The sequence below is a fragment of the Ovis canadensis genome, chromosome 13, assembly GCF_042477335.2.
Source record: "Ovis canadensis isolate MfBH-ARS-UI-01 breed Bighorn chromosome 13, ARS-UI_OviCan_v2, whole genome shotgun sequence".
Classification (NCBI taxonomy): Eukaryota; Metazoa; Chordata; class Mammalia; order Artiodactyla; family Bovidae; genus Ovis; species Ovis canadensis.
In genome coordinates, this window is record NC_091257.1 from 59,469,998 (window position 1) to 59,489,601 (window position 19,604).

Consider the following 19,604-nt stretch of genomic DNA (forward strand, 5'->3'; position numbering starts at 1 on the left):
GCAAGAGAGAAAACTTGTTTTCAGCAACGTTGAAAATTCTAGCTTGTCTACATGTTTGGTTTGTAAGTTTGGGGGACTTAATCAAGCATCTTTCTTGTTTCCCCTCATCCCCTCACTCAGGATGACAAAAGCAGAAATCATGACCTTCGATTTCACATTCATCTGTTTGACTCAAAGAGAAGACAGATGTTCCTTTCTCTGTTTTCATTTTTAAATCTCACAGCCCATCTTAATTGGTCATTCTAGCAAAACCAACACTAGATCTGAAGTCAGGAGAATTCACTTCTACTTCTTTTTCCTACTCAAAGTCATCATGAGAGGCAGAATAAAATCAAGTCCTTTTTTTTTTTATCCAATTTATTTTATCTAAGAGTTAATGAGTTCACCTGGGTTTAAGGAGATTTGTAATGGATATTCAAATCCTTGCTATTATTATTTTTATTATAATGTTGGATTATTAATACCAAGCTAAAAATGTCACTGGATATGCAAAATGAAGTGAGAAGTACCATTTGGCTTTTAAGAAGTACATTCTAGAAACAGTCCATTAGGGAAATAATCTCAGGTTATAGCCAGCTCTCAAAAGGCCTGGGAAATAAGGTTTTAAAATCAAGGCACTTGCAGCCCATTATGACAACTGAATTGGTAAAACATACTAAAATTGCAGCATAATAAGTGCTCCTCAGAGAATACTGACAAATTGTATTAATAGTGTATTTCCCAAAAAGTGAAAAAAATCAGAGTCGGTTGAGGCTGAAATGACCACTGTCCAACAACATTAACGAGGATGGATGCAGCATCTGCAAATGTTGCAAAAAATAGGCTGGAGGGGATGCTCAGTCCTAGAGTGAGGGTTACCCAATGGCCATGCACTGACCTTCCAAACAAGTGGCAAATGTGCCGAGTCATCACCCAGGGCTCTGCTCACAGCCTCAGGAGCATGAGAGCAGGCCCTCTCCTGTCTGCAAGAAGGCAGGCTCCAGGTGTCTGCAGGGGTCAGTGAGATGTGGGTCAAGGGCAAGAAGAAACCAGAAATCCTCACCTGGAAGCCTGGAGACAAAGTAGGCCTAGGACAGACACAGCCAGGCAGGCAGGGAGAGCCGAGGTGAACACTTGTGCACAGGGAAGGCTGCGGTCATGCTACCTCTGGGATATACAGTGCTCCCGCTCAGACAGACACAGTGCTCCCGCTCAGACAGACACAGTGCTCCCGCTCAAGCAGAGGCAGTGCTCCTGCTCAGACAGATGCTGACAGCTGAGGATCACAGCTCTGTCAGCCCACAGAAGTGGGAGATGTGGGTGTGGGTGAGTACCAGAGGGATGGAAAAGGAAAATAAAGTGAAGTGAGCATGACTATCTGCATTCACAAGCATGTTTCCTCTGGCTCGGACATGAAGTCCTCTGAGCACCTGCGTGTGTATGAAATCCAACTATACAGAATCCCGAATGTACTTCCTTCATTTTTACCTTCATTTTTTCATTGAGTCACACAGTTTCAAATTCAAATATAGAAAGAAAAAGAATTAAGAAATTTCTCTTTTGGAAAGGTTTTGGGATTGAATTTCAGACACAAAATGACTTCAGAGTCACATTTCAACTTCTGTTTGTTTGTTTTTGCTAGAAGTCAACATTCCCTCAGTGAATCACCAACTACCACTAAGAACCATGCAAAGACTGGGCTTCAAACAAAGGTCATTAATTCCCAAGTCCTGAAGGTTGGGAGGGCTCTAAAACACCCACAAGAGAGTTCCAAACTGTTTTGAGCAAGCGAGACATCCCTGGCCCAGGATGCAAATTTTCTGGAATATTCTTAACAAGTCTGAAGATTCAGGCAAAAGATGTCATAAGACTTAGAAATTTAGCCTTTGGCAAATCTATCACTCCATTAATTCAATTAATTGTAGCTGGCATTTGTATTATCCACTGAATTGCTGGGTTTTTTGGATGATTGTTTTGATTGTTCAAATAAAAGTAAAAAAATAAGTACTCTGTGGCTTTTATTTGCTCAGAGTAAAGTTCAAAATTGCTCATCAGACTGTTCATATCAAAATAGAATTTTAAACCCAATTGTTTCCTTCCCCATGGCTTATGACAGTGGAAAGCTTGGGCAAATACTCTCATGAATTAACCTGTGGAACTTTGCTCTCATCAGTGTGCAAGATGACAAATAGGTGGTTCCTTTAGTGATATAATCACCTTTTTCTTCTCTGTGTTCAATGAAACCCCCAAAAGAAAAAATCATTATTAAGGATTCTTTTAGGGAATAATAATAGAGTGGAAGTGACAAATAGATTCAAAGGTTTAGATCTGAGAGTCTGCCTGAAGAACTATGGACGGAGGTTTGTGACATTGGACAGGAGGCAGAAATCAAGACCATCCCCAAGAAAAAGAAATGCAAAAAGGCAAAATGGCTATCTGAGGATGCCTTACAAACAGCTGTGAAAAGAAGAGAAGTGAAAGGCAAAGGAGAAAAGGAAAGATATACCCATTTGAATCTGGAGTTCCAAAGAATAGCAAGGAGAGATAAGAAAGGCTTCTTCAGTGATCAATGCAAAGAAATAGAGGAAAACAATAGAATGGGAAAGACTAGAGATCTCTTCAAGAAAATCAGAGATACCAAGGGAATATTTTATGCAAAGATGGGCACAATAAAGGACAAAAATGGCATGGACCTACGAGAAGCAGAAGATATTAAGAAGGGGTGGCAAGTATACATAGAAGAACTATACAAAAAAGATCTTCATGACCCAGATAATCACTATGGTGTGATCACTCACCTAGAGCCACACATCCTGGAATGTGAAGTCACGTGGGCCTTAGGAAGCATCACTGCAAACAAAACTAGTGGAGGTGATGGAATTCCAGTTGAGCTATTTCAAATCCTGGAAGATGATGCTGTGAAAGTGCTGTACTCAATATGCCAGCAAATTTGGAAAACTCAGCAGTGGCCACAGGACTGGAAAAGGTCAGTTTTCATTCCAATCCCAAAGAAAGGCAATGCCAAAGAATGTTCAGACTACCACACAATTGCACTCATCTCACAGGCTAGCAAAGTAATGCTCAAAATTCTCCAAGCCAGGCTTCACTTGTACATGAACCATGAACTTCCAGATGTGCAAGCTGAATTTAGAAAAGGCAGAGGAACCAGAGATCAAATTGCCAACAACCGTTGGATCATCGAATAAGGAAGAGAGTTCCATAAAAATGTTTACTTCTGCTTTATTGACTATGCCAAAGCCTTTGACTGTGTGGATCACAACAAACTGTGCTTAAAGAGAGACTGAGAAATATCACTTCCAATTTTTTTTTTTCCTTTTAGTGGCATTTCCCTAAGCAGTATGACCAACCTAGATAGCATATTAAAAAGCAGAGACATTGCTTTGCCAACAAAGGTCCATCCAGTCAAAGCTATGGTTTTTCCAGTGGTCATGCATGGATGTGAGAGTTGGACTATAAAGAAAGCTGAGCACCAAAGAATTGATGCTTTTGAATTGCGGTGTTGGAGAAGACTCTTGAAAGTCCCTTGGACTGCAAGGCGATCAAATCAGTCCATCCTAAAGAAAATTAGTCCTCAATATTCATTGGAAGGACTGATGTTGAAGCTGAAACTCTAACAGTTTGGCCACCTGATGCAAAGAACTGACTGTTTGGAAAAGCCCCTGATGCTGGGAAAGATCTAAGGCAGGAGAAAGGGACGACAGAGGATGAGATGATTGAATAGCATCATCAACTCGACGGACATAAGTTTGTGTAAGTTCTGGAGTTGGTGATTGACAGGGAAGCCTGTTGTGCTGCAGTCCATGGGTTGCAAAGAGTCAGGCATGACTGAGTGACTGAACTGAACTGAACTTGAGCTCAGGGGACAGAATACCACTGGACATCCTGGCTTCCATCCCTGACCTACCATTTATTTCAGTCCTGTGATTGGAGGTTGATATAACTTCCCTGTATCTGGTTGCATCATCAATGAAGTGGGGAAAGTAAAACAACATTCCCTTGCTTGGCTATTGGGAGAAGTCAGCTGAGTACCAGATGCATAAGCACAGTGTCCGGCACATAGGAGCCCTAGATTCATGTTAAGTGGTTTTATCCTTTTGCTTTAGATCAATCAGTTATGTCTTTTAATCATGAAAAGAGTTTTCTATTAATGCATTTACTTAGGACCTTTTAGAACATAGGTCATTGTAGGCTTGTGACCGCCATAACAATTGACTGTTCCATCAACCTCAGAATGAGTTTTCTTGGGGTATAAATTCAGTTAATTTGCTTGCAGGCCTCTGTGCAAAGAAGAAAAGCATTTGCTCTGGAATAAGGCAACTCTGGCATCAACTCTCCATCTACTGCCAACCAGAGAGGCAATATTCCACAGATCAGAGAATTTCTCAATTTCTTTCTCATCCTGGGTCCACAGGATCCTTGGGTCCAAGTAACTGAGGATAGGATAGAATTTGCTCATAAGGTTATTGTATGGATGAATTTTGAAACTGTCACCCCCAGAACATAAAGAGCTCTCAACAAATGTCAATTGATAATTTTTTATTATTAAATATTTCTCTCTACTCAAGACCTTGACCAAAAGATACATTTTCTGTGATGCTTCCTCCAAAAACCTACATTGATTCCTTGAGTGTTTACTTCTGAAATGACTCTGTGTTTTGATGCATTTAGAATATCATTCAGTTGCAAGTTACAGAGAGTGCAATTAATAGAGGCATTTACGATTGAGGCTATATTTAACTCGCATAAAAATAAGTACCGAGGAGGAGAGTTCACAGCTAATGAAGCTTCACAGTTAATATCTTCAAGGATCAGCTTCCTCCTCTCATTTCTGACCCCTCCTCCCTGCCCTCTAGGGTTATTCTCATGGTTCTAGGATGCCTGAAGCTGACATGGCAGAAGTTTTTAAAGCAATTATCTAAATAATCAATCCAACAGCCTGAGCAATGTTTTGCCCTGTGTTGTGGAGGAGGAGACTGTGGCCAAAACCACTGAGTTGATTAAGTCTTTGCTTCTCCTACCTGTGCTTTGCGGAGATGCAGCTGACAGCATTGGTCAGGTGGGGCTCAGGCAAGTCACACAGCCACCAACTTGTGATGTGGCCTTTTCACTCAGATGTCATAATTTAAAGTAAAAGCGGCAGAGCAGTTTTTTAAAATATATTTGCAAAGTATAGATACTGATAACATCACAGATTATACATTCCTGAACATGAGTGTTGATTAAGCAAATGTCCCCCAAATATCGTCTGAACTAAAACTGATTTTTACACGTAAATAGAAAAGGTAACTCATGATTCCGTGACGTACATCTAGCATGTTAAATTAAGCAGAGGGTCGTTTTAGGTTAGAAGAGTGAATGAAAAATCCTTTGGGATTATTTTTTGACACACAGTCTTGCTGTGCAAAGAATTAAAAAGTAATAATCCCTTGGAGCTTCAGTTCTTGTGGCTTGACTTTCTGATCAAGTCCAAGGTATCATCATTAATTGAAAATCCTGCACCACTTAAATCGAGTGGTCCGGAGTAAAGAGTTTAGCATATTTCACCCAGAGCGAAAAAGGGAACACAAAGTAGAAAGGAGTCATTTCTGGTTCAAGGAATTTTCCCCATTTTCTACAAAACAGAGATTGAATAATTATAAAGAGAATAGCATGAAGGCACTCTGATCTAGTATCAGATAATTTAATGGATTGTAATATGATTGATAAAATGGCCTTCGTTCAAAGACAATTAAGCCAGCTTTTAGTAGACTCTGGTGTCCTGGGCCCCGTTCTGTGTCCACATGCAGACTAAAGGGCAGGGCTGAGGTAACCCTCTCTGTCTAGATCATTCCAGGAGAAAAAGAAACTGCACATTAATATCACCAAATAGAAAGAAATTTTGTGCACAATTATCCCCATGTTTCTTTGCCAATTCTGAAACCAAAGTAAAAACAAACTATTGCAACATATCAGGTCCAGTTTAGCTCATCATCTCTCAGACTAGTTAATCAATCAGCAAATATTACACTTTATAGTGTGAGAAATGTACTTGGCTAGTACCCAAGGGGTGCAAATCATGATACGGCCTGTTACTGGAGTCTTGAGCTTGGAGCTTCTAATCCAGGTGGAAGGCAGGAACGCTGTAGAAGGCCCAGAGCACTGCCCAGCAGAGGGCAGGTGGGGAGGGCAGGGCTGGCCCCTTGGAGGGAGAGGCCCTCCGTGTGCAGGTGGGCAAATGGGCTTTGTCCCTGTCAGCTCGTCTGGCTTAGCTGAGTCCTACAGTCCAGGTGGCATAAACAATAGGACTTTGTCTCTCAGGGTTTTGGAGGCTGGAGGCCTGGCCGAGTGCCGGTGAGCCGTCTCTTCTGGCTTGCAGATAGCTGCCTCCTCACTGTGTCCTCATTCACAGACAGGAGAGAGACAGAGGGAGGGAGACAGACAGACAGAATGGGAGGTGGGAAACGAAGTTCTCTGCTCTCTTACCCTGAGGACTCTAACCCTATCACGAGAAAATCTCTCTGGTCACCTCATTTAAACTTCGCCACCTGCATAGAGGTCATTGTTCAGTCACTCAGTCATGGCCGACTCTTTGCAACCCCATGAATGGCAGCATGCCAGGCTTCCCTGTCTATCACCAACTCCCAGAGCTTGCTCAAACTCATGTCCATCCAATCGGTGATGCCATCCAACCATCTCATCCTCTGTCGTCCCCTTCTCCTCCTGCCTTCAATCTTTCTCAGCATCAGGGTCTTTTCCAATGAGTCAGCCCTTTGCATGAGGTGGCCAACAGATTGGAATTTCACCTTCAGCATCAGTCCTTCCAATGACTATTCAGGGCTGATTTCCTTTAGGATGGACTGGTTTGATCTTCTTGCTGTCCAAGGGACTCCCTACCCCCAAACACAGGCATCTCGGTGTCTGGGCTCCAGGAAGATGCTCTCAGTCAAGAGAATCCTGAGGAGGACCCACCTGGACCAGCACCTCATATCACCTGAGCCCCAACCCAGCTTCTCGGCTCAGTGACCACACGAGGAGGCACCAACCTGTTCCTGGGCTCGGCTTTGATGGTCTCTTCTAAATAATTTATCTATTTGTGCTCCGATGAGCTCTTATAGGAAGGCAGATCAAAACAGAGTTGTCCAGTTTGTGAAACAGATGAGGGGAGGGAAAATGAGGAAGCTTAGCGTCTACCTGGTGCACTAACTGTCCTGGGGATCAACGCACTGCCTCGGCAGAGTCTCAGATTCCAGATAGGGAGTAAGAGCGCCATGATTTGTCAACAAGGAAGGAAGACATGCAAAGTGACAATTCTCTTCTGGGCCCTGAAGTATATTTGAAATTACTCCCCCCACACACGCCCAAAACGCACACACCATCCTGTTAATATTTAGACCGAAGTTCACCCGAAGAAGTCATTGCAAAGCATAGAAAACACCTTTAAAAAAGAAAGTAGAGTCCCATGGATTTCCAGAGACTTAAAAATTCCAATGGCCTTTTATCAAGAAACCAGAGTGAAGATCACTAAGACAAGCTCTTGCCCTGAATGCCCATGTTGACCTCCTGCAACCTGACCTCTGCCATGGGAAGGTATGCGGAGTCCCGCTGCCAGGGGTGGTGGCAGGCCTTGTGATGACCCAACGGTACCCTGTTGGGAAGTGGTTGGCTGATGTTCTGGAATGTCATCTGTGGCTGTTCAATGAATTCTTTCCTCCGGGCAAACAAGCTGGCTCTAGAAGTACTCTACACGTGGCCATTTATTCCCATTAGCAACCCCAAACAAGCCAGTGGCCTTTCCCAAACGGCAGGGAAGCCTAGGTTATTTTTAAATGCACTCAGTTTAATGTTTCATAATTCGTGATTTCCCAACGACAAAAAGAATTAATGGCACAGCTGTTAGAGTTACAAGAGAATTCAGAAGAAGGAACGCCAAGTAGGGAGAGAGGCAACAGAGAACAAGTGACATGTTATTACAATATAAATGAGTGAAAATAATGAAATCCTAGTTAGACGAGCCTGTTTCCACTGCTGCAAAGTCCACATGGCATTAACAGACACACACTAGTACATACAGAACAGGTAAACAACAAGGACCTCCTGTATAGGGCAGAGAACTGGATTCGGTATCTCGTAACAGGCTGTAATGGAAAAGAATGGGGACAAGTAGCCAATGACTAGATAGACAGATGTATAACTGAATCAATCTGCAGTGCACCTGAAACATTGCAAATCAATTATACTTTAATTTATACTTTATTAGTTTATACTTAAAAAAAAAAAGTCCTCGTAAAATTTAACCTGAGAAATGAGCTACGACTTTGGGTGATATTCAGAGGATTGTGTTGATCTAATGTTTTTCTCCCAACAAGGTTCTCGGATGTTAAAAAATAAATATACTCCAAACAGGCTTGGAGGAATGTGTTTGTAAAGGCAGCCTGATTGTAAAACAGATAAAAGAGCTAAAGACAGCCAGTCAAGGAGAAGGAGTGCTTTCCCAAGATGTCAGTGGCCTCTGAGTCAGTTCAAGTCCACCCACCTTGGCTAGAAATCCCCCAGCCCCGTGAATCTAGACTGTCCATCAATATGGAGGGGGTACCCCACACTTCCCACACAGATGTCCCCCAGATGTCCAGAGTAACAGCTGTAATGTCACCAGCAAACATGTCTGGTGGAAAATAAAAAGGAAAGTTGATGTTGATTCTACATTTCAGTTGATGGGAAAATTTCCATCGTCTTTACTCCTGATTCCGCCACAGGAATTCTTTCTTATGAGTAGCATCTGAAATCAGCAATGGTTAAGGATAAAAATCGGAGAAGGCAACAGCACCCCACTCCAGTACTCTTGCCTGGAAAATCCCATAGATGGAAGAGCCTGGTGGGCTGCAGTCCATGGGATCTCGAAGAGTTGGACACAACTGAGCGACTTCACTTTCACTTTTCACTTTCATGCATTGAAGAAGGAAATTGCAATCCACTCCAGTGTTCTTGCCTGGAGAATCCCAGGAACGGGGGAGCCTGGCGGGCTGCCATCTATGGGGTCTCACAGAGTCAGACACGACTGAAGCGACTTAGCAGTAGCAAGGATAAAAATGGACCTGACTTTTGACATTATTTCATAAAGAAATTTGCTTTTTCATTGTCCTCGTTGCTGACAAGACAGTGTTACAGGTCAGTTTTGCTTTGAAAAAACTCGCCACATATTACCTGAAGGAATCATGACTTACCTGGGGGATTGTTGTTTCTCGGACAATCCCTTTCATCTGTAAATGAGGAAATGAGTCAGCTTTACTAAGTGCTACCTCATCACTAGCACTCTGTCATTCATCAGGGATGGGAATGCATTTTGTTACTCACAGAAGCCTGGATCACCAAGCGTACAGGTCACTGTGGAAATCTGCTCTTCAAACAATGACAGGTTCTGTTGTCAGAGATCTTAACAGTCCCTCTGATTGGAACAGTGCCTGGCTGGTCACAAGACAGCATGACTCATTACCGCTCCGCAACTTTAGCTGTACACAAGGCTAAAAGAATAAACCACCTCCCTGATGTCACCTCTTTTCTATGTATCTTTAACATAGTTTAGATAGAGGTTGTTGAGTAAGACGCAAAGCTTTCAGATGAGAATGCATCTGAAATACTTAGGGAGAGAAAACACCAGACATGGCCCAGGAATTCTGGGTGTGTGGTCTTTGCTGATACACAGCCGTCCACAAGGTTTCAAGACCTAAAAACTAGTCACCTGGTTGGTCAAAGTTTAACTCAATTGAAATATTTCAGGCTTAAGTAACCATTCAAGAATGTCGAGTTTCCAGTACAGACTGAGGTACTTTCTCATTTCCAGTCACTGGGTACCTACAAACTTCATATATAGAGACTTCCTAAATGTGCTTCAATGTCAAGGAATGTGCGAACAGTGGTTGTATGTGAATGGTGAGGATGATCAGTAACTTCTTGTCTTCTATTCTTTCCCATTTCTTTAAAGAGCAGGAATTTCTTTCATGGTGACAAAAATTAGACAGAAAAAAAAAAAAAGCTTCACGTTTCCTCAGAGGTGGCTCCTTGAGACAAAAAACACAAAAGCTAAAACAAACAAAAGAAGTAAATTGACGACTACCTCATGTCTTTTATTACAATGTCAGCAAAACTGCAATGACCAAAAATGAGATCACTGTTTACCTCATTACACTAGCGGTCCCTGAAGAGCAAGAGTGAGAGGGGTCCTACATCCATTCGCTGTTGTAATGCTGGCAGCAACCTCTTCGAAGAAGCTGGATCACTCATTCTGGTAAAAGTCAGCCAAGAAGAATGTGTACAAGTCACTGGACAGCCAAGATGAAGGAAGTATTTTTAATTAAGCTGATGACACCACTACTTCTTCAGGGTGGCTTTATTTAGAAAATGAGAGAACAGCAGAGAAAGGGGTGTTGCATTAGGATGGGTTTGGTATCACGTGGAAAAGTTATGTTTCTTTCACACTTAGCCAAGCATTGTTTAACTTCCCTTTTTTCTTCTTTTTTCCAGCATTGCCTGTTTGTGTCTTAAGAAAATATAGAAGCTTTGTCAGATGCTCACAAGGAAGTCCAGAATTGTAATAAGATAGCACTGCCCACTATCAGAGGACATCCTGAGCCATCTCTGAGGTTCTTCCTCTGTATCTCGAGGGTGAGTGTCCCGAGCTCCTGATGTCTGTGACCACGTCTGTTCTCCCTGCCATGTGCCTCACAGCTTCCTGAGCTAATGGTTATTTATCCTCAGCTTTCAGCTGCCATCTTTACGTCCACAGAGTAGAATGGATGGTTTTAACCTTGAGTAATTACCAGAAAAGAAACCTTTGCAACCAAAGACTGGCATCAAGAGAGGCCAGGACCGTTCATATTGACTGCATAAAAAACAATAGAAGGGCCCCAAAACAATAATTAAATGTATATTGACAAATATGTCCGTTGTTTCCTGTGTATTCTCTCCTTCCACAGAGATTCCAAGAGTTAAAGATGACCAGATAAAAGTGTTTTTCAATAAAGACAAAATTTAGATTACTCTGAAGCCTAGAAAAGTGGTGCCAAAAGCCTAAACCTTATCTTAAACTTGTAAAAACTGAAGTTTTAAGGGGTCAAAATGACAAATATAAAGTCGCCTTTTTTAACATCTTGTTTAAAATGTGTCTATTATTTAAGACTAACATAACAAGGTATTTCCCATAATTTAATGACTAAGTTTTATTTTATACAAGCTGCAAAGGCCTCTTAAGATACATTCCTCTCCTCTGGGTGCTCATTAGTTGGTAACTTCATTTCCTGAAGCCCCCTTACATCCTATTAATGGTTCATCCTGAACTTGCTCCTCCAAAGCCAACTGTGTACACAGAGTATTTTATCTTCTGTAAAACAGAGGATAAACTCACTCAAACTACAGTGGCTGTGACTATCCCCTCTTCCAAGTGTGTTAATGTTTTGAAAAGAACATACCAATGAAAAATAAAAGAGCATCATGAACAGAAGTAGGCGGCTCCTTCCACAGCCCCAGAAATTTAAACACAGACTTAGCCAGTTTCTTCTGTTCTGTGAATACACACACACACACACACACACACACACACACACACCCCTAATTAACAATTGAACAAATGAGTTTTTTCAGGTTAGTAATTTTACATAGATATGAAATTCTTACACAGTTAGAAAATTTTAATTACATGTATTGAGCATTCAGTAGCTTTCCCCCACCAAATGGAGCAAACTCACTGAAAATCACTGAAAACATAAAACTCCTAGTGGCCACACTGACCAGTAAAACCGGCCGGTTAAAATAAGGTGCTGGTAGGAATTATCATCATTAGCAAGAGCACTTTTCTGCCTTTATTGCCCAGCAGTAAAACTATCCACCCTCCTTGTTTTATCACAAACTTCAATCCCCTCCTCCCTGACCACTCCCATCAGAGTCTTTTATTTCATAAGTGCTAATAGTTTTAATAAAAATTTAATAAAAGCATATAACTACAAGCCATTTCAAGTCTTGTTCAATTTTTTTGTATTGAATAAATCGAAGTGTATGCTCAGTCACTTCAGTCATGTCCAGCTCTTTGCAGCCCTGTGGACTGTAGCCCACCAGGCTCCTCTGTCCATGGGATTCTCCAGGCAAGAATACTGGAGTGAGTCACCGTGCCCTCCTCCAGGGGATCTTCCTGACCCAGGGATCAAACCTGGGTCTTCCACATTGCAAGCAGATTCTTTACCCACTGAGCCACCTGGGAAGACCACCGAGTAAATAAAAGCAGGATATTGAATGAAGATTTGCAGATATTTATATATATGTGTGGATCACAATAAACTGTGGAAAATTCTGAAAGAGATGGGAATACCAGACCACCTGACCTGCCTCTTGAGAAACCTATATGCAGGTCAGGAAGCAACAGTTAGAACTGGACATGGAATGACAGACTGGTTCCAAATAGGAAAAGGAGGACGTCAAGGCTGTATATTGTCACCCTGCTTATTTAGCTTCTATGCAGAATACATCATGAGAAATGTTGGGCTGGAAGAAGCACAAGCTGGAATCAAGACTGCCGGGAGAAATATCAATAACCTCAGATATGCAGATGACACCACCCTTATGGCGGAAAATGAAGAGGAACTAAAGAGCCTCTTGATGAAAGTGAAAGAGGAGAGCGAAAAAGTTGGCTTGAAGCTCAACATTCAGAAAATGAAGATCATGGCATCTGGTCCCATCGCTTCATGGGAAATAGATGGGGAAAGAGTGGAAACAGTGTCAGACTTTATTTTGGGGGGGGTCCAAAATCACTGCAGATGGTGAATGCAGCTATGAAATTAAAAGACGCTTACTCCTTGGAAGGGAAGTTATGACCAACCTAGATAGCAAATTCAAAAGCAGAGACATTACTTTGCCAACAAAGGTCCATCTAGTCAAGGCTGTGGTTTTTCCAGTAGTCATGTATGGATGTGAGAGTTGGACTGTGAAGAAAGCTGAGCACCGAAGAATTGATGCTTTTGAACTGTAATGTTGGAGAAGACTCTTGAGAGTCCCTTGGACTGCAAGGAGATGCAACCAGTCCATTCTAAAGGAGATCAGTCCTCGATGTTCTTTGGAAAGAATGATGCTAAAGCTGAAAGTCCAGTACTTTGGCCACCTCATGTGAAGAGTTGACTCATTGGGAAAGACTCTGATGTTGGGAGGGATTGGGGGCAGGAGGAGAAAGGGACAACAGAGGATGAGATGGCTGGATGACATCACCGACTTAATAGACATGAGTTTGAGTAAACTCCAGGAGTTGGTGATGGACAAGGAGGCCTGGCATGCTGCGATACACAACTGAGCGACTGAAATGAACTGAACTGATACATGTACTTCCAGTTGACACTTGGGTTCCATAGTCTCAAAGCATTTGTCATGTGCTATATATATGAATAAGTGAGAAATTTTAGAAAGGAAAAAGAAAGGAAAGAAGGAAGAAATTCACTCCCCACCCAAACAAGTAAGAGAGAGAGGTTAACCACTACAGGGAATGCCAGATAACAAATTTCAATAAAGTAAACAACCAGTGTATTTCAGAGAAGGTCCTGATATGATTTAGTTCATTTTTACTCATCAGGGAATAGTTTGAACATGTCAATTTGAAGTGAAATTATTTAGAATGTCCATGACAACTTTTCTAGATTCAGGCTGCCTTATATTTTTATAGTTATTATTTCATTTAGTATGGAAGAAAGAAGAGAAATGTGTGTGTGTGTATGATTGTAAAACTATATATATATAAACTATATGTATAATGTAAAACTATTTATAATTTTACATTTTTATACTCACGCAGAGAGAGACAGAGAGGCAAAGAGGACAGAGTCTGGGCTGTAGGGTTATTTCTTCTCTTGATTTAAAGATAATATTATCAGTATCTTTATTTCAAGAAAGACCATTCTCTCATGTTACAACACCCATTAAATATTGTGTAATTATTTGAGACGTCGGATGATTATTGATCTCCTTCCAAACATCCTAACCTCAAGAGCAAACCCAGCTGCAGAGGCAATGATCCAATTTCAGAGTCTCCTATACGGCTGAATCTTCTCTAGTTATTTCTAGACTGAATCACCACCGTTGACCCCAGGCAAAACGGTAAGTTTTCAATTTTGAGTGTCCATTGATGTTTTCAAAGGCAGGTTAGCAGAGAGAAAAATAGGCTTAATGATCATATACAAAGTTTGAGGTATTTTCTCAAATATAGTTCTATTTCAGGAATTAGAAGTTCCTACTAATTTCCAATGAGCCATAGCACCTGATAATGTAACATTTTGTAAAGCAGAAATCACAGTAATTGGTTATTTGGCATATCTAAGATAACCTCCAGCCCCAGCAAATTGACACCTACAGCTAGCACAGTAGCAGACTGGGGTTATTCTAGTGAGTGTTTTGTTTACCCAGATATGTCCCAAGAAATGAAAGAGAAAGAAGAAAAAGCAACTAGAATGAAGTAACTCTCAAGGGATTGATTGCACACAAAAAGTGTGTCAAAATTTCTGAGTAAAACAGTTACTACACTATTCTAAGCTTTATAAATCTGCCTAATGTACTGAATAATTCCACTTTAAAAAAAAACACCATCAAAGAAGCAATAAAAGAACAGATATTTTTCAAATGATATTCCAACATCGCTGGAGGTCATGTCATATGGCTTCAAGCCAGTGACCATTTTGGATGAAAATATTCAGACAATTCTGTATCCACAGTCATTCTGAGGAGATGATATTTGCAAACAAAATTTTAAATGCAAGTTCTATAGTACCTTTAACAAAATCATGTAGGGAACTTGTAAAAAAGCAGATACCTGGGTCTTTTCCCCAAATTTAGTCAAGTTTATCTCTATGCACACTCAAAACTCCCCTGGTGATTGGTAGTGTGAGAACCTAAGGAGTTTCTGGAGTAAGTCATAACAGTTCTAAGTTCATATACTTCCCTTTTGAGACAAAAGTGTGTGTGTGTGTGTGTGTGTGTACTTATTCTCTAAAAATGTTATGTATGCATATGCCAAAAGTGAATAATTTTAATCTTAATCTTTGTGGATTTTTAAATAACACAGTATTACTGTGCTTAGTTGCTCAGTGATGTCAAAGGCTTTGAAACCCCATGAACTGTTGCCCACCAGGCTCCTCTGTCCATGGAATTCTCCAGACAAGAATACTAGAGTGGTTGCTATGCCCTCCTCCAGGGGATCTTCCCAACCCAGGGATTGAAGCCAGGTCTCTTACATTGCAGGCAGATTCTTTACCGTCTGAGCGACCAGGGAAACCCACACATTATGACAATTTAACTTAAATAATACAATGTCGTGATTCAGAGAAGGAAATGGCAATCCACTCCAGTATTCTTGCCTAGAGAATTCCGTGGACAAAGGAGCCTGGTGAGCTGCTGTCCATGGGGTCGCACAAAGTCAGACATAACTGAAGCGACTTAGCATGCCTGCATGCATTGGAGAAAGAAATGGCAACCCACTCCAATATTCTTGCCTGGAGAATCCCAAGGATGGAGGAGCCTGGGTGGGCTGCCGTCTATGGGGTAGCACAGAGTCGGACACAACTGCAGCGACTTAACAGCAGCAGCAGCATGTCATGACTGGGGCTTCCCTGGTGGCTCAGAGGTAAGGAATCTGCCTTCAGTGCAGGAGTTGCTGAAAACGCACATTTGAACTCTGGGTCAGGAAGATCCCCTGGAGAAGGAATTGGCTATCCACTCCAATATTCTTGCCTGTAAAATCCCATGGACAGAGGAGCCTGGAGGGCTACAGTCCACAGGTTCCCAAAGAGTCAGACAGGACTAAAGCAACTTAGCACATACACACTTATGTCATGATTACTGTGCACACACACAAAGATAGATAGATATAGAGATTTGATATAAATATAGATAATGATAATTTTCAGATTACAAGCTTTCTGGAGGGGGATGTCACTTCTGTCTTACCACCTGTTCCCAACAACTAGCAAAATGCCTGGCACTTGGCTGGGAATCGTTGAGCATCTTGAAGTGAATAATAATGTACAAAGAATGCTGTTATATATTCCAGCCGGTCCCACAGGGAGATTGCATTGCCCTGGAACCAGCACAGAGCAAGACCCAGGAAGCCCACCCTCCCACACCCTCCTTCATGGACTCTCTGGGTGACTGGCCATGTGCTCTAGCTCCTTGGTGGCCAGAGCACCATGGACTGTCCCAGGGGTCATCCAGCCAGGGTCACCATTTCACTGAGGGTTCCTTTTAGGTGTCTGATAAGAGCCTGATAAGAGCTCAATGGACCTCAGGTCTTCATTTGTTTTTGAACCAGATCAGATTGCCACGGGGTCAGTCCCCTGGACTTGGGCCTGACCCTCCAGGACAGTGACCACTCGGCCAGTTCCTCTCTGCAGGGAGCCAAGTTCCAGACTGTGCCTGTATGACTCAGAGCAGAGGAGACTCAGCCATGGATAACTAAGTGTCCTCCCCAAGATCTACAGTTAAAGACACAGAACCTACACTGTGATCCTGGCTAGAACGTGTTTCCAGCACAACAGTACACTTAAGTTTATTTTTCAAAAATCAGCAGTACTTCTCACCATAACCAGCAGCTAGTGGGCCCTCTCAGTGAACGATTGTGTGGTATCACCCCTCCACTCCAGGTCCCCTGAGCGTCACAGACAGAACCAGTGCCTTCAGAGTCTCCCTGGTGGAATTCACGGCCCAAACACCACGGCCCAAACATCCATGTCCAACTCTTTGCAACCCCATGGACTGTAGCCTGACAGGTTCCTCTGTCCATGGGATTCTCCAGGCAAGAATACTGGAGTGGGTCGTCATTCCCTTCTCCAGTGGATCTTTCCAACCCAGGGATTGAGCCCAGGTCTCCTGCATTGCAGAGAGATTCTTCACTATCTGAAACAACAGGGAATATATATATATATATATATATATATATATATATATATATATATATATATAAAGTTTTCTTCATCAGTCATCTGTTGATGGACACTAAGGTTAAGTTTCCATGCCTTGGCTATTGTAAATAATGTTACAATAAACACGAGGATGCAGATACCTTTTCAAGTAATGTTTTCATTTTCCTTGTGTAAATACCAAGCAGTAAAATTGATGGGTTATGTGGTAGTTCTATTTTTAATTTTTTGAGAAACCTCCATGCTACTTCCACGGTGGCTGCATTAATTTTCATCTCCACTAACTGTTTATAAGGGTTCCCTTTTCTCCACATCCTTGCCAACATGTCTTATTCGTTGTCTTTTTGCTGATAACTGTTCTGACAGGTGTGAGTTGATAACCTCTAGGTTTTGATTCTCAGACACTCATCTTTTTTTTTTTTGTCAGAAGCAGACCCAGAAGTAACCTAATCTACAATTATTTTTCCTCTTTCTCCATTCAAATACTCAAATACATCTTTTTAAGCATATGGTCTAGTCGGTCCCTTAATTTTCGTATGAAAACATCAATTTTGTCTGACATTTTGATTCACATAAAAACAAAGAGTTCTTATTTGCAAAAGAGAATTTGGGCTTACTGATTATTGCCAGATCAAATCATTGTAATTCTGTTGGCTGATATTAAAAACACTGGGAATTCCAGAAGGATATGGAGTCATTTTAATCCTCTAGAGATTATAAATCATGCTCTGGTTGGAGTGTATCAGAAAGCTATACACTAGAGAAATATCATTTAAACCTGCCCTTTCTTTACTAAATTACCCTTGATATTATTTGTTGCCTATATTGATGCATGAAAAATAACATGCAGTTCACTGACAGGTAAATGGAAAATAAAATGTGGTATATTAATACACCAAAATATCATTTGCACAGCAGTGCAAATAAGTACACTACAAAACACTCAGCAGCATGGATAATTATCAAAAACATGATGTTGAACAGATAAAGCAAGGAGCAGAAGAACACAAATACACCAATTCCATTTAGATTCAGAAACTCTCAAAAGTAAATAATATGTTGTTTATGGATGAGTGTGAAAGAAGAGTATAAATCAAACCAGGAAAGCAATAAGTACAAAATTTTAGCAAGTTTAATACTATGCTGTCAGAGAAGGGTTAGAAGGTCTCAGAATTATTGGTAATGTCATTTAATGTATAGAGAGGTTCTTTATTAGTATCTTCTTGCCTTTCATATTTCATGTCTGTCAGTCAGTCAGTCAGTTCAGTCGCTCAGTCGTGTCCGACTCTTTGCAACCCCATGAATTGCAGCACACCAGGCCTCCCTGTCCATCACCAACTCCCGGAGTTCACTCAAACTCATGTCCATTGAGTCAGTGATGCCATCCAGCCATCTCATCCTCTGTTGTCCCCTTCTCTTCCTGCCCCCAATCCCTCCCAACATCAGAGTCTTTTCCAATGAGTCAACTCTTCACATGAGGTGGCCAAAGTACTGGACTTCCAGCTTTAGCATCATTCCTTCCAAAGAACATCGAGGACTGATCTCCTTTAGAATGGACTGGTTGGACCTTCTTGCAGTCCAAGGGACTCTCATGAGTCTTCTCCAATACCACAGTTCAAAAACATCAACTCTTTGGCATTCAGCTTTCTTCACAGTCCACAGCTTTCTCTCACATCCATATGTGACTACTGGAAAAACCATAGCCTTGACTAGATGGACCTTTGTTGGCAAAGTAATGTCTCTACTTTTGAATATGCTATCCAGATTGGTCACAAATTTTCTTCCAAGGAGTAAACATCTTTTAATTTCATGGCTGCAATCACCATCACCGTGATGTCTGTAGGAACATGTATAAAACTTGTGTATATGTAATGTTTTATAACAAACGAGAGTACCAAGGTGGCCCCCCAAAATCTGCCCCTGTATGGACACATGGCGGTGTGCTGTGTACTCAGTCACTCAGTCGTGTCTGACTCTTGTGACTCCATGGACTGTAGCCCACCAGGCTCCTCTGTCCCTGGGATTTTCCAGGCATGAATACTGGAGTAGATTGCCATTTCCTACTCCAGGAGATCTTCCTAACCCAGGGATCAAACCTGCATCTCTTGCGTCTCCTGCATTGGCAGGCAGATTCTTTACCACTGAGCCACCCAGGAAGCTATAGGGGTGTGGTGGGGACCCCGCTTTCAGGAGGCCTGTTGGAAATTCTCCTCACAGCTCTTAGAACCAGGAAAAGTTTGTGATTTGACTGAGCAACTGGTTTGTTTTAAACTTTTGAACTCTTGTAATGAAGCTAATTGCTTCTTTGTTCTAATCAAAGGGAAGTTCAGAATCCAATTTACAGTCCATCATGATGAGCTGAGCAGGGTCAGGCTCCGAGCGTGTGATGCTGACCTAACTTCCCTGGGCCGTCTGCCTTCTCCTTCACTGTCTCAGCAACCCCCATGAATCTGACACTCTGGGACCTCCTGTCTTCTGGAATACAACCTCAGTGGTCTCCTCTTCCCCACTGTTCTTCCCCTCCCTCTCCTCATACCCTTCTTCTTCAAGGTCGAATTATCTCAGGCTCTTTAGAAGCTCTGGGATAGTTGTCAGATAGGCTGGGGGAGGGGCACCAGCAGATTCTGCTGTTGAAGGTAGGTGTGGCCTTGGCTGAGCTTAACTCAGATGAGATTCAGTTCAGTTCAGCAA

The 19,604-nt window shown here is 41.9% G+C and overlaps 1 long non-coding RNA gene across 1 annotated transcript in view; it reads right to left on the minus strand.

Moving 5' to 3' along the window:
• LOC138416998 (uncharacterized) overlaps positions 1–19,604 on the minus strand; it is an 85,049-nt gene that overhangs the window by 44,312 nt on the left and 21,133 nt on the right. The window contains exon 2 of the long non-coding RNA XR_011247931.1: positions 10,153–10,361. This is a non-coding gene — a long non-coding RNA (uncharacterized lncRNA). The remainder of the gene's footprint in view (positions 1–10,152; positions 10,362–19,604) is intronic.